Raw genomic sequence first — 14,611 nt, forward strand, 5'->3', positions numbered from 1 at the left:
ACTGGGAGGATTCTGGGTTCAAACTGTTGTGCAAAAGGTTTGATAAAGAAATATTTAAATAAGAGCTGTCCCTCCTCAGGTCAGCTCTTCGGCACAATGTTGGAGGCAAGCACCAGCACATCTGGCTTCTGCTTTGACAGAAATTGGCAATATTCAAAAAGATCCATCTCCATTATTGCCTTCAARGTTCCCTGGAGGGATCCTGCCAGCTCATTGCTGAGCTAAAGCAAAGCTATGCTTTCAGCCTCTCATGGGATTTCTGGATCCTAATTAATTTCTGCAGTTCCCTCTGCACGTCCTGTGAACAGTGTGGGAACCACACCAAGACAGACCACTTAGTGTGGGCTCTGTCCATGCGGACACACAGACACATYCCCCTTYACCCTGCAGGGCTTGCCCCTTATTTGTCCAAGGAGCAAACTGTGCTGTCCAGATATTTTCTCAAGAGATTTGCAGAACCCATCATKTCAGGAGGAGAAATGTCTTCTACTACTACATGGCTGACCTTGTATTGAACCATTTCAAAATATTTTCACCCTACTTCCCCATCATATTATGTCTCTTACCTTATCTACCAGCCATATTTATCTTTTCTGCAAATATTATTACCTGAGACATAAGAGAGTTTTGGAACAGCAGAAGGTCAAAACCCAGCCCTCAGTAGTCCTTTTGGCAATTGCTATTTGGGTGATAATGACTTTTATTTACAGTTGCTTTCTGAAACACCTGGTAGAAAATCATGATCTATTTAATATTCTCTAAGAAGATTTTATACACTGCTGATTTGTAGTAGAGAACTAAGACAAAAACCCTTGCAGAAACCAAAGGACATTACCTAAGCACAGTTATCTACACCKGCTGAACTTTATCCTTATCTTGATTCTAGACATGCCCATTTTCCAGAGTGCCAAGAGAAGTGGTGCTAAAGCTGCCACTCATGTTCTTTGCTGGATGCACTGCCTTCCCTGTTCCTGCCCCTTGTGCATGCTGCAACCATATAGCATATTTGTCTGCRTCCCAACAGCCCACCAGGCCAATGAATGTCCTTCCTCCTTTCTAAATCAAATTTCTTGTTTTCCCACCTTGCGGAAGACTTGCTCAGCAGGAGGTGTCCACGCCCAGGAGATTCCTTGTAGGAGATAGATACCTGTTTGCTTTGAAAATGTTCATGCTCCCAGCCCTCAGCTGTATGAACATGCCTTCTTGGATCTGGTTGTCCTGAGCCACAGCAGCCTAAACCATGGCTGGTGGCCAGTGATAATTTCTCATGCTCACCTGGTTAGAAGGCAAAAAGACAAAAGTAGTCACTGGAGGGCCTGATGTTTCCTTAGAGAAATGTTTTCTTGTGGATCAGCACACACTAGGGCCAGTTTGCTCTGATATTGTAAACAACTATTTGCTGAGTAAATAAAAATAAATGCCAAAATAAATGAGAGCAGAGCCTGAGGGTACTGGGAATCTCATGGCGCAGGACCGAGGAAAAGCTGTTTATGTTGTGGCTCTCCGGTGGAGTCCAGTGCAATTACAGCCCTGGTCAGGCTCACACATGCTGACCACTAGAGCCTGGGTCTTCATGTCCTGGTAAAATTAGTCAGCAGAAGTAACTGGTTCCTGTGTCAAAACAGAACACAAAACAACTTTAATGGCCAAGTAAGAGAGGATGTGGTGTTAGGACTGGGAGCAGGATTCTTCCCAATGCCTAGAAAAGGCAAATATCACCAAGAGACCTCTTCCCCCACCAAATCAGCACTTGCTAGACTGCATCTAGAATACTGTGCCCATTTTTGGAGACCCCAGACTGGACCAAATTCAGTGGAGGGCTGCCAAGATGGTCAAGGCCTGGAGCACAYGCTCTATGAGAGGCCAAAGAATGGGCCTTGTTCAGCACGGAGAAGCGAGGTTTTGGGAAACAAATAGAAGTCTTCTGGTATCTATGAGAAGGTTATTGAGATGATGCAGCTGGGTTATTAGAGCAGTGCGGGTAGGAGAATGAGAAACAACGGGCTGAGAAGAAGTTTCATGGCTTGAAAGAAGGTGATTCCAACCAGATATATGGGACAAYCTTTTCTCCATGAAGACAGTGAAGCCTTGTTCACTCTGACAGTGTAGATTCATTCTCATGAAGAAAATRGCTAGTCAGTGGCTGCTTGAACTCTAAACTCAAATTATGTGGCCATAGGAAAATTTGGGTTGGAAGAAATCTCTGCAGGCCTCTACTCCAAACTCCTTCTCAGAGCAGGGCTAACTTCAAAGGCAGCTTGGTTTCTCAGGGCAGTTGAAAGAACTACCAATGTTTGAGATCTCTCATGACCTGCCTTGGGAAGTGTTTGGCCACACTGGTTTTGTGCATCTTTGTGTGTTTACCAAAGTGTTGTTTATCCCAGCATGTGGGATCTGAGGGCATTCCCTTTAACAGCAACATGCCACAGGACAGTGATGTGAACAGAGCATCTGTGGGTCTTTTCTTGTAAGGAGCCAAACTCTGTTTGGAAGAYAGCTTTACTCAGAAAGGGGCTTTGGAAAACATGAGATGGCCAGATTGCAAGTGCCAGGAGTGGCAGTAAGACTTTGCAAAGAAGACATTCATATCTCACACAGAATCAGTAAGGTTGGGAGGGACCTCTGACCTCTGGAGATCACCTAGTCCAACCCCACTGCTCAAACAGGGTCACTTAGAGCARGTTRGACGGGGTCACTCTCACAGGAAAGAAATTCCCCCTCACATTCAGGCAGAACTTCCTGTGGTTCAGTTTTTGCCCATTGCCTCTTGTCCTGTCACATGGCACTACTGAAAAGAGTTTRKCCYCATCCCCTTGACACCCTCCCCAGGATGTATAAGGRAGGATGTRTAAGTATACACGTTGATAAGATCCCCCYTCAGYCTTCTCTTCCCCAGGCTGARSAGGCCCAGCTCTCGCAGACGTTCCTCAGAGGGCAGAYGCTCCAGCCCTCTGATCATCTTTGTAGCCCTATGCTGGACTCTCTCCAGCAGGTCCATGTCTCTCTTGTACTGGGGAGCGCAGAACTGGACACAGTACTTGAGATGAGGCCTCCCCAGGGCTGAGTAGAGGGGCAGGATCGCCTCCCTCGACTTGCTGGCAACARKCWTCCTAATGCACCCCAGGAGACCATTGGCCTTCTTGGCCACAAGGGCACATTGCTGGCTCCTAGTCAACTTGTTGTCCACCAGCACTCCCAGGTCCTTCTCTGCAGAGCTACTCTCCAGAAGGTCAGCCCCTAGCTTGTACTGGGTTATTATTCCCTAGGTGCAGGACTCTGCACTTGCCCTTGTTGAACCTCAGGAGGTTCCGCTCCGCCCAACTCTCCAGCCTGTCCAGGTCYCTCTGAATGGCAGCACAGCCCTCGGGTGTATCACCTAATACTAAATTTGCAGCTTGTGATTTTTTTTTTTATTCTAATCCTCTTATCCATCTAGGTCTTCCAATGAGATACTCAGATCCTGTTATCTGCTGCCAGTGCCTCTTCACTTTGCATTACTAGCAAATTTCTGTTGCCTTCCTCTTGTTTTTTTTTAGGAGAATGAAAACACTACATATGACTTCTCTCAACAAATCCTTGAGGGACTTCAAGCTGGCAGTCCCTCTCCCAGTATAGCCCGTTGTCTCCTCTTTAGCCAGTTCCATTCCCCATGTCACCCCTCCCCTTTTCTTCAGTTCAACTAATAAGTTCATATGTAGCAATTTATCAAGTGTGTTAATGAAGTCCAGACAGAAGAGATCTACTGTATGGCCTTTGTTCAGAAAATAATTTTTGATCAAAGACAATTATCAAGTTAGTCCAAGGTGAATTCATTCTGTGCCATTTTTATCTAATTATCTCCATATCTTTAATAGCTTTTGCCTTCCAGATTTCTTCCAAGCCCTGCATACTGCTGAGATCACACTTACTTGCCTTTCTTGCACTTCTGACAATAAAAGCTCCATATTTACTGTTTCTGTTTGGCTGGTTTTATATTCCGCCAATTCATGCTATTTACTATAGACTGTGGCTACTATGCCATGCTTGAGCACAGAAAACGTATGGAGGTTTGCCTTCAGCTCCATGGTGCTCACTCCATAAACTCCTTTTCATTACCCACCGTCCTGTGTCCTCATTCTCCTTACTAAATTGTGGAGTATTTTGGGAGTGTGTCCAAATTATCTCTAAACTCTATCCTATCTGCACTGCAGAGATGTAATCTGTTTTTGTCCTCTTTTTATGTATATGGCTAAAGAGCTTTCTAATTGAATTTCTAGGTCTAATTCAACCTGACTTCAGACAGTTCGGACTTTTTGTCCTTATAGCTTGAGACCTCCAAGAAATAGATGTTTTCTTTGATTCAAGTCTTTTTTATGCCTACTTGAAAACTGAACTCTTTCATTTCAAAAAAAGCTGTTCCTCAGTGAAGCACTTACTTACATTTTAGCTTTTTTTTTTTTTTTTAATTTAACCCACATCGAACTCAGAATAATGCAGCACAAATTATGCTTTATCCTGGTCTCCCTTGGAAGATGATCCATGTTCCCCCAAACCACAACGCTCTCTCTTGCATCTCATGTCCTTTGCCCAACGCTCTGCTGTCTGGCTCAGCCTAGAGAAGCACAGCAGACGTAGGGGTGTATAAACCACTTATCTGTGTGATACAGCTGGGCTCTGTTYATTAGCTTCAGTGAAGATTAGAAACAGAGGTTTAATCTGCCCCCAAAAGCAACTGRAGCCACAGTGGAGGGACCCTCCAGCATTGGGGAGACTTTGGGTCAGCACTCCAGCCGCCCTAGCAGGGGCTCAGGAGCATTGTGCCAATCCCAGGTGAGCAGCAGGGCTCTTGGGAGTCACATGGGACCACAGTTTTTAGGCTGTTCCTTTCCTGCAGACTWCAGGACTCATCTGCCAGTGAGCCTCCAAAATGATCTTCAAAATTCCCATTTGAAAGAATCTATGTTTCTGTCTCTGGCTATCATTGATCATTGACCTGGGCCTGGAAATCCAGAATTAAATTTCCTCTCAAAGGAGCCCARCCTGCCTGCTAGGGGCACAGGGAGAGAGCACTGCTCTTTCTTCCACTGCATTATCCCTCTGGGGCTGCCAACAGGAGGAAGAAGATGGGACAGGATCATGTCCTGATAAGAAGGTATGGGTTCATGCAAGACTTACCCTGAGCAGATACTCATGGCAGGACAATCTCCATGCAGGGCATGTGTGTTGCTTGCAGGGGTGGATAGCAGAGGGTGTCAGGATCAGACACGGAAGGAGGAACTCTATTTTGGCAAGGGCGCCCTGGCTCATGTTTGGCATATATGTATTGTTATTCGTATGAGCACACACTTGCCTTGTGCAGAGCTTTCTTGCTTCAACCCAAGGGAGGATGGAAACTCCCTTCATCTCTCCAGCAGCCTATAGTTAGCCCACATACCAAGGATGGAGGAGATGGGGGTTCGTGTCTCTCTGATATTAATTAACGTGTGAAGAACTGAGTGGGAAGAGGCAGTATTTTTATGTGCAGAAAGGAAGAAGCATGTATACATGTGTCCAGATCTATATGCAAGGTGTATAGCTGAGCACAAGCTCGGGACGGCTGGACYAGAGCTGGACAAATACCCCGCTGCAGTGAAAGCCAATCTATTTCAGGCTGTGCTGTAGGGCAGGACAAGGGTGGGCAATGGGGACTGGGGGCTTTTTATCTAGGAGATTCCCTCCCAAATTCTGAYGAGAAGTTTGACCAATGCCCTGAAGCAAGTGGTTTTCTAACCCTACCAAAACTCCTGGTATTCTGCATTCGCTCAGCTAATTCAGGCTATTTTTATTGCACACGTAACATCAAGTTCTGCTGAAACTGGAGCCCTTCGCCTTTATATCACACTGTGCCCGGCAGTCCCACAGTTTAGCTGTGCAATGAATACTGAGTAATTTACTTCTGTCATCTGAGATTTTGTTTTTTTCCTCAGTTTCTTGGAATGCAGCTGTAAGATTAGCTTCACTTTTGGCTATTAAACTAATTAAAATCAGAACTTAAATGAGAACTTCCTAGTTTCACTGAACTCCCCCCCCMCCACCACCACCATGCAGTGCTTTGTGTGACATGAAACATTCCCTTTTCTATTACAGCTTGGAGGAAACCTTTCATTTCAAATGTTTGAGGAGAAGCTAAAGAACTGGAGGACTCTCATCTGTTKATGAGGAGGAATCAACCCTTTTGAAAACCAGCCTAGTCTTTCAAATGCTCAACTATTAGGCAGGAAGTCCAGCCTGAACTTATATGCAAACCTACTCATAGCAAAGCACTGATGTGTAAAAATCCTTTAGGATTTTTTCACTCAGATGATCTTCTTGGCTTGTCCAGCTTCATTGCTCCACTTTAGGTGCCTGTACCCATTGGATTACTGTGGTCAACGGTAGCTGGCAACCAGTGTGAGGAAACCTGCAGAGAGCAACAGGGATGGTGGCATATCTAGAAAAACAAAACTGATAGTGAGCCTGAAAATATCTTTTTTGCTTGTTCTGGAGAGGAAGACTTTCAGAGAAGATCTGACCACGATCTTTGGGGAGCTCAAAAGGCTGATTTAAAGAGGAAAAGAACAATCAGTTCTTCTCACGCAGTCCAGATGGGATAAGAGCTAGCAGGCTCAAATTATAGCAAAGATACAAGTTAGATCTTAGGAAGGATTAGTGAGGGCAATGACTGTTGGGGTGGACTGTCTGGGCAGAGTGTGCTGTTCCATTTGCAGACAGGACAGACTGAACAGGCATTTGCAGATGTAGTAGGGGTGCAGCTAACCTAGCCTGTGGACTGAAGGACGCACGGGTTGACCTCTCAAAGTCCTCTCAGATACATTTTCCATGACTTGACCTTCATCCCAGCCAGAATTGCTCCATTTGAATTTTAAGTGGTTTGGGAGTGAATGAAACTGGATTCGTCAGTGTATGATCTGTTTGCCAGAGGCACGTGGTTTAAACGGTCTTTGTGGCCAGCCTCTGCTCCCAGGCCAGCAGTCTTTCCTTGCAGAGCCAAGGCCCCACGATGTGCCTGTTAATGGTAGGACTGTTTCTGTATCATTTCTAATTTTTCCACTGCCTTGGGCAAACTTTTCTGCCTGGAACTGTGCATTTAACTCTGCCATTTATCCACAATTTCCAAATTTTTGCTMATTCTGTCATTATTTCTCCAGTGAATTGCACATATGCTTGGCTCCCCTAGCACAGAAGCCTCCAATTCAAGAGCCTTTTGAGGCTATCTCTGCAGCTSTGGGCTTGCATGTACTCAAAGGTGAGAAAATGAGTATGGGGCCTRAAGTTGGGGGGTTGCCCCAGTTCTGAGGGGTCTCCCTGCCCTCTATTGCCTGCAGGTGGGCCCTTTTCTTGCGTCCCCAGCAAGAAAGCTCCTTCCCCCAAAATGGCAGCTGGCCACAGAAACCCTGGCCTGGTCACTGCAGACTGGCAGTGGGTGTTACAGCCCTGTGCTCCCTACATGCATCCTTTCTGATACCCTGAGATCCAGGCACCACGGTGCAGCTGGTCGTTTTGAATATCTACTTGTCATTCTTCCCTTTGACTGCCACACTGCTCCCCCATCCACACTCATCTTGGCTGTTTCCCTCTATTCAACACAAATGTAGTATTATCCCACATCTCCCAAGTTTCGCTGTAGTCCCTCAGGCTCCCATGCAGCTTAATGCATACTCGCTATATTATCTATACATCCTGGGCCATAGCTCAGCTCAGATTTGATGCCAAGTAACTCCTTCTCAACATGTTTGTTGAGCTATGGTCAGCTAYAAGCACAAAGTAGGGAGGAGATTTGGGACAGGTGTTCTCGGGGGAGAGAGGAGAGCCACGGCGTGTATGCTGTAGTGGGTGTGGGTATCAGTGAGTACCTTCCTCTGCAGTGTGCATGTACACGTGGCCACGGAGGAGTGGCATGACCCCTTCCTGCTCCGTGCTGTGAAATGCATCCCTTTTTTTAATAAACTCCTTGAAGTCATCTCCAGATTTTGCAGCTCATGCCCTTGCCTTTCCCTGCTTTAAATCTTATTTGGAAGCTTTTAGCTGATACTTTAGCCCAATAAAGCCCAACAATTGGAGAGAAATCCAATCCAACCCCCACCCTACCCCCCTTCTCCATTGAGATCAAACAGGTTTTAATCGGAATAGAATTTCCTTTGACAAAATGAGTAAAATCTGTCGCTCGCATCCGCCCAGCCAGCCGCTCCTCAGCCCTGGGCTATATATCTGTGCTTGGCGCAGGACCCAAAATCTCCCCTTTGTGTAAGGCTGCACTCTCTGTGCTTTACCCTAGGCCCTCACCCTGGTCCTGGTGCCAGCTGCAGCTTGATAACCCATCCTTCTTTGTAGCTGTGGTCACCCCCAAAAGGCAGTGGGGTCTCCCCCTGAACTGGGTTACAAGGAAAAACCTAGTAACTGGGATACAGAGGGTGTGAGCAAGAGCCTCTGCAGCTCCAACATCTAGGCTGCCCCTCCTGCAGAGCTGGCATCATCTCAGGGTGTTTGGGGCTACATCACCTGCTCTTGTGGATGGGGATGTGCTGAGGGGCCATGGACAATTCAGACATCTGCTATCACTACAGATCGATACCCATGTAGTTAGCAAAGTCCCTCTGCAAATGAAAGCTCCTGCCATGGCGCTCAGGAAATGGGCCTCAAACCCGACTCCAAAGCACCAGCAACTCATTCCAGCCGCGGAGGGGATAGTTTCCTTTCATCTTCAGCCAGGAGTTTAACCGGCCTTTCGTCTCTCCCCAGACAGGGCTTTGAAGCCTTGCAGGGCCCTCCCACATGTGCTGCTGGGGCTAGGAGTGGTGTCTGCTCTGGGACTGGGAGAGAGGAGARGATAGAAAGCAACATGGGAGAAAATTGTTTTTTTTCCTCCAAGAGATGAACAGAGGTGCCCAACAGAGGTGCAAGACCTTGGGACAGGGCTTGGAAAGGCTGCTGCAAATCTTCATCTTGCACAGTCACAAAAAGTAGGCTGCTTTGGAGGTTGAGTCTGTACTGAGAAAGAAAGTGCAGGCAGACAGTGTAATATCGCCCCACGAGGACAGCCAGGGACTGATCACTGTGGAACATACAATCCCGCTTCCTCAGAAACCACTACCTCTGGGGAAAGGCCTGAAGATGATCCTTCCACTGTGCAAAGTCAGGCCATGACAGAGATACCATCCCAATGCTGTAGGCAGTTCAGTAGGTCTGGATGTTGGTGAGCTGGCCCAGGAAACACCATGGAGTCCAGGAGTGCAGCACTGCTTTGGTGAACCCCTGAGGCACCAGAGGAACATCTACAAACATAGCACAAAAGCCAACCACAGTGCTCAGAGATTGTGATCCTGGCTCACTGTTTAGTCTCTGTCCTCACCATGCTGATACACCCTGGAGTCTCTGTTAAGGATACTGTGAGGGTGGGTGTTGTCATGGAGGACMATAGGTTTTCTCAAAGTGGTCCATGAGGTCTCCCCTCAAAGGCACATGTCTTCTGGCTTCCTGCTATGTTTTGGATTCCAGCTGCTTCCCCAACTGCAGGTTCCACTGTCTTACATGACATTGTAAGCCATCAGAAAGCAGCCATCACCCTGTTTCAGCAGCTGGTGGGCCACTTCCTTTCCCTGAAGCATCTCACATCTCACTCAGACTCCCATTAGTCGAAACCTTCTAGTTCTCAGAAAACCAGAACTCCAATGCTGCAGCAGGAGAGCAGGGGAGCTCAAATTGCCACTATGATCTGATGCACTGGTAACACAGCATCTCCATAAGGTACAGCCCTGCATGCCAAGAAAACTCCTTACCTGGTAAGAATTGCTTTTTAATCTCAAACCAAGGCCAGCTTGACCCTAAATGTGAGAAGGRCAGGTCCAAATCTTAATATAGTTGTTGTAAATATAGCACTGCATATGTGAAAGGCGCATGGTGCTGAAGTGTTTTGAATTTGCAGTCTTTCCCAGTTGTTTATCCACTACTGAATGAAAAGAATTGGAGTAGGCTGCTAAACACCTGGCTCTTTGGTTGCCTAAGGCCTGCCAAAAGGCCCTGATAACTCTGTGTCTCCTTCTCCTCATCTGCAAAATGGAGCTAATGACACAAGCACTCCAGGAAGTACTGTGAGATGTGSAGGAGACCGTGGAAGACKCTYGTGTCATTTGTGATAACTGATTAGRTGTCTGTCACTSAGCAGRTATTAAGACATTTGACAAGTGYGATGCTTCCCCTCCCTCTGCACCAGCAGCCTCCTGGATGTAGGCTGTGGTGGTGAGCCAAAGTCAGCACATGACTGAAGTGAAGGAGGTAYGTGCAGCTCACTGAAGTCTTTGGCTTTGTTCATAGAATCACAGAATCAGTAAGGTTGGAAGGGACCTCTGGAGATCATCTAGTCCAACCTCCCTGCTCAAGCAGGGTCACCTAGAGCATGGTAGACAGGGTTGCATCCAGGCAGGCCTTGAGTATCTCCAGAGAAGGAGACTCCACAACCTCTCTGGGCAACCTGTTCCAGGGCTCCGTCACTCTCACAGTAAAGAAATTCCCCTTCATGGTCAGGCAGAATTTCCTGTGCTTCAGTTTCTGCCAATTGCCTCTTGCCCTTTCGCATGGGACAACTGAAAAGAGTTTGTCCCTGTTTGTTCATGTTCTTCATGGCTATGGTGAGGTCATCCCTCCAGCTATCCATACTGAGTGATACTGGATATCCTGAAGGAGTTGAGACTGACCCCAGCCAGGGCTGGAGTCCTTCCTGGACCTTACAGTGCTTCAGCTTCTCTAACTAGATAGACCATGAGTCCACACTCCTGCACACTCCTGTTGCCTCTGAGCATTGTCCTGGCCTTGCCTGCATTGCTATCACCAGCAGTGTTCCTTGCCTGGCTCATGGTGGTAGAACAATGAGCATATGGYCCTCTTCAGAGCCAATGTGCATTGTCCTCATGCTGGTAGCTAGAGGATCTTGCTGATGACAGCATTGCTCCTATTGCAATCTAAGCTATGTGTCTCCTGCCTGGGGCCCAGCTGCAGTGATCACCTGCTATTGAGAGAAAAGTAGCAGTGACCACGCATCTGGCAGTGCGGTGATCAGAGGTCTAGTGATGACTGGTGACTGTAGGCTGCTGTCAATGTGTCCATTCCAGCGGACATAGCCTCCCTGGGAGCAGCATCTGTACCAGCACCATGGCCCAGGCTGCAATGGGATTGGAGCCGCATGWGGCACCAGAGATGGGCATCTCTGAGGGTCTTGGGTAGCACCCTAACTCTGGGATGCCCCTGTCTTCTCTTAAGCAGTGTCCAGGCAGATGGCTTCCATCTTGATGTAGCTGATGTGGGATAACAGAGTATGGCAAATCCATTTTTGGTGGGGTGCTGGGGTGCTGAGATCAGCTCTTTAGTACAGGAAGCTCTGGTATTTCGGGGACCGCAGCTCTACTATGGTTAGCAAGTCTTCTTTCTCCTGTTGGTTTTGAACTTCCACAATGTCTCTTCGCCAGGTAGATTAAAATTTTTATTTTCTTAGGATGGAGACAAAGAGATATTACCCCCTGCTTTAAGTGTTTTTTGGAGGATCTTCAGACTTGGAAGACCTACTTTTTACCCTGGACTCTGCTGTGAGGAAAGCAAAGTTGTTCTATATAGGCTGCAGTGGTGGAGTTTGGTTCTCACTGGCAGTATAGTGTCAGTGATATGGGAAAGGATGCTAGCACYCAACAACCCCACACCTCCTTCCCCAGTGCACCCCCCACCCCCAACAAATCCTTCTTCTAGCATCCTTCTAGTCCTCTGTGACTTTGTTGATTACAAGCCACGGAAAGGGGTGATGGTGATGGGTGGTGATATGAGTGTGCCTAGAGTCTAGGGACAAGAAAGAGCCCRTCCTGTCCTGTCCCATCTCATCCAAGACTGTRCTAAGAGGGTGTTCACAATTATGTTCTAAATGGGCTGCCAAGCATGGGCCATCTAGGAGCAACGGAAAGCCATCAGGCCTGAAAATACTGCAAAGCCTTCAGAGGAAAAACTGTACAGTAGGCCACGCTTCTGCTGGGTACTCGCTAGCAGAACAGCATAGACATGGTTGGTTTAACTAGCCTAACCTTGTTGGTCATGCAGCATCATCACAAAACCATACCTTGACATTTCAAATAATTTTGTGAAGGAGAGGGAAGAGATTGAGGACATGCTGGCTTTTCTGAGACCCCTTTTTCCTCTCTCTCTCTTGAACGGGCATGACTCCAGTTTGGCCCATGGCTCGAAGGGAGGAGATGCAGAAAACTGAGTCAGCTTCGAATACTTCCAGAGTTGCTCATGTAAAAATAACTTGGCATTCTTGGGAATGTACATCATCTGTATCATCTGTCTGTCTGTCTGCTCTGTACTTTTGTGGCCTTATTGTGCTAGGAGGCTTTGTGTCATTCAGATAATATCCCAAGTAAAACTGTTCTTAAATGTGTGGGATTACTGGTGTCTTCCTTTTTGGCTTCCTTGGATGGGTTTGGCCCAGCTTGGATTGCTCTCCAGAAGAAATACAGATCTCTCCACTGTTTTCATTCCCTCCTAGATCCTGAATGTGAATCTCCCACTCACTTGGGAGCTGCATTCTGACAGATTTGCTGTGAACAGGAAAACAAGAAACGAGGACAGTTTGGTCTCCACTTATCAGAAATAGTAAGTGAAATGTCTCCTATGAGATGGATGGGCTTACAGACAGGCACACCTCTGGGGCAGCTCCAACTTCTGTCCTTCTAGCACTTTATCACAGATTAAACAAAACCTACCATAAATGTTTGCCCTGTTGCTAACATCAGCTTTGAAATTCTCTTTCCAAAGTGATGTTAAAGGATCACATGGCTTTCTGCACAGGGGCATAGAGAGGTCAAGACGGCTTTCACTTAATGTGTCCTCTCAAGTACTGTGCACACATAAAGGTGACTACACACACAAAACAGGTATTTGCCTCAGCTAAATTCCTTTTAAAGAGATCAGATCCAGTGCACTAGGGGAGAAAAGAGAGTCAGCTTACCTTTTTTCTTTTACACTTTATTTGGAGTTCAGGTACTGTTTAGACTAACAGAAGGGATGGACACTTTGCTAGCTAGACAGAGTGCATGGCCACGAATGTGCTAACTAGAGGAAAAAAAGTTTATGGAGAAGAATGAAGGAGAAGAAAGCTGGGTAGTCATAGAGATGGAGTTACAGTTGCAAGAGTTGTCCAGGAGTTGAATTCGGAAGATCTGTCTGAAGCAGAAGGACCATCCAAGGGTGATCCATGAAAGGAGAGATCCTAAGGGTCAGGAAAAGACATAAATGGTCTAGTATGGAGCCCAGAATGTCCATCTTGTATGAAAAAGTTAGTCTGTAAGAATAAGAGTCATTATTTCCTCTTGTGGGTTTCCACACTTTGGAAACTCCACATTTGTGGTGTTCATATCTGCAAGAGGAGGCTTTGATCCCATCTCCTAGCAGTAGGAAAGCAGGCCTGAAGCAGAGGGGTTATGCAGTATTTATGCATTCAGGTAGGACTAAGCTACGAAACTCCCTAAAAGCAAAAGACCCTGTGTCTTCATCTTCCAGCAGACCAGACTGGAAACGTTTGCTGTGCAGGGTCTCCCGGCTGGAAGTGACTCACTGCAGGAGCAGCTGAGCTGACGCAAACAGTGATGGAAGCAGGTTTCCGACTAATCCAGCCACAGCTGTCACGATCCATGTTCCTCCTAACAGTGAGTCACTGACCTCTCATCCATGGGCTCCTAGTTCAAGCCCAGGTCCAGTTGGATACTGGAGAGCACTGGGATGAGATGGAGAGCTCCTGTTCAAACCCTTGCTTGCAATGTGCCACAGTGTATCTTGTTTCCTCCTCCTCCTCACATGGGACATAGTATTAGGTAGATCTGTGMTATCACAGCTCCTCCATTAATCGTCCAAACCTGCAAGGCACAAGTCTCTATATCTCCAGCCAGGAGAAAGTTGTCATCAGCTACCACATGGTCCCTGTTGCTGCTGAAATGTGAGCAGTTGTCTCCAGCAGTGCAGGGCCAACCATGTGGCGGTAGCAAGGCAGAGGGTAGATGTGTGTTTGCTCTGTGCTGGGGCAAGAGAGTTGCACATCTGGAGCCAGTGCTGGGTCCAGCAGCTGGCAAGCGAAGCAGAGGAGGCAGACAGGGATGGGCAGCTGATACAGTGCTTCTCTACCTGGCTTTTAGGCCCAGGGCAAGAAATTAAAGGCAGGAGTGAAAGAAGTGATGAAAGAAGCTCTCATAAGGAGCTGAAAAGTGGTAACTGTTTCCCTCTATCTAGAAACAAAGAGAGAGGTTTTATCAGCCTGGCTGAGGCCAGATTTTACAAGTTTGGGCATCTAAAACTTTATATTCAGTACAGACTGCCATGTATGGTAGCAACTAATGCCTGGGTCTGGAAGGAAAAGGGATTTGCTTGCTTCAGCAGACATTATCCTTGAATCATTTTCCATCCATGTTGCAGCTCATGGACAGAAATATAATCACTGGAGAAAAAAACAGCATGCCCACTGATCAGAGTTGCCTAGGATATACCTGGATAGGCTGTTTACTCCAGGATCCAGCTACCTTGGATATACAGCTCTGATGACTTCAGAAGAATCTGTTTTGCTCCA

The sequence above is a fragment of the Rhea americana genome, unplaced genomic scaffold (assembly GCF_003343005.1).
Source record: "Rhea americana isolate MKP2758 unplaced genomic scaffold, rheAme1 scaffold_399, whole genome shotgun sequence".
Classification (NCBI taxonomy): Eukaryota; Metazoa; Chordata; class Aves; order Rheiformes; family Rheidae; genus Rhea; species Rhea americana.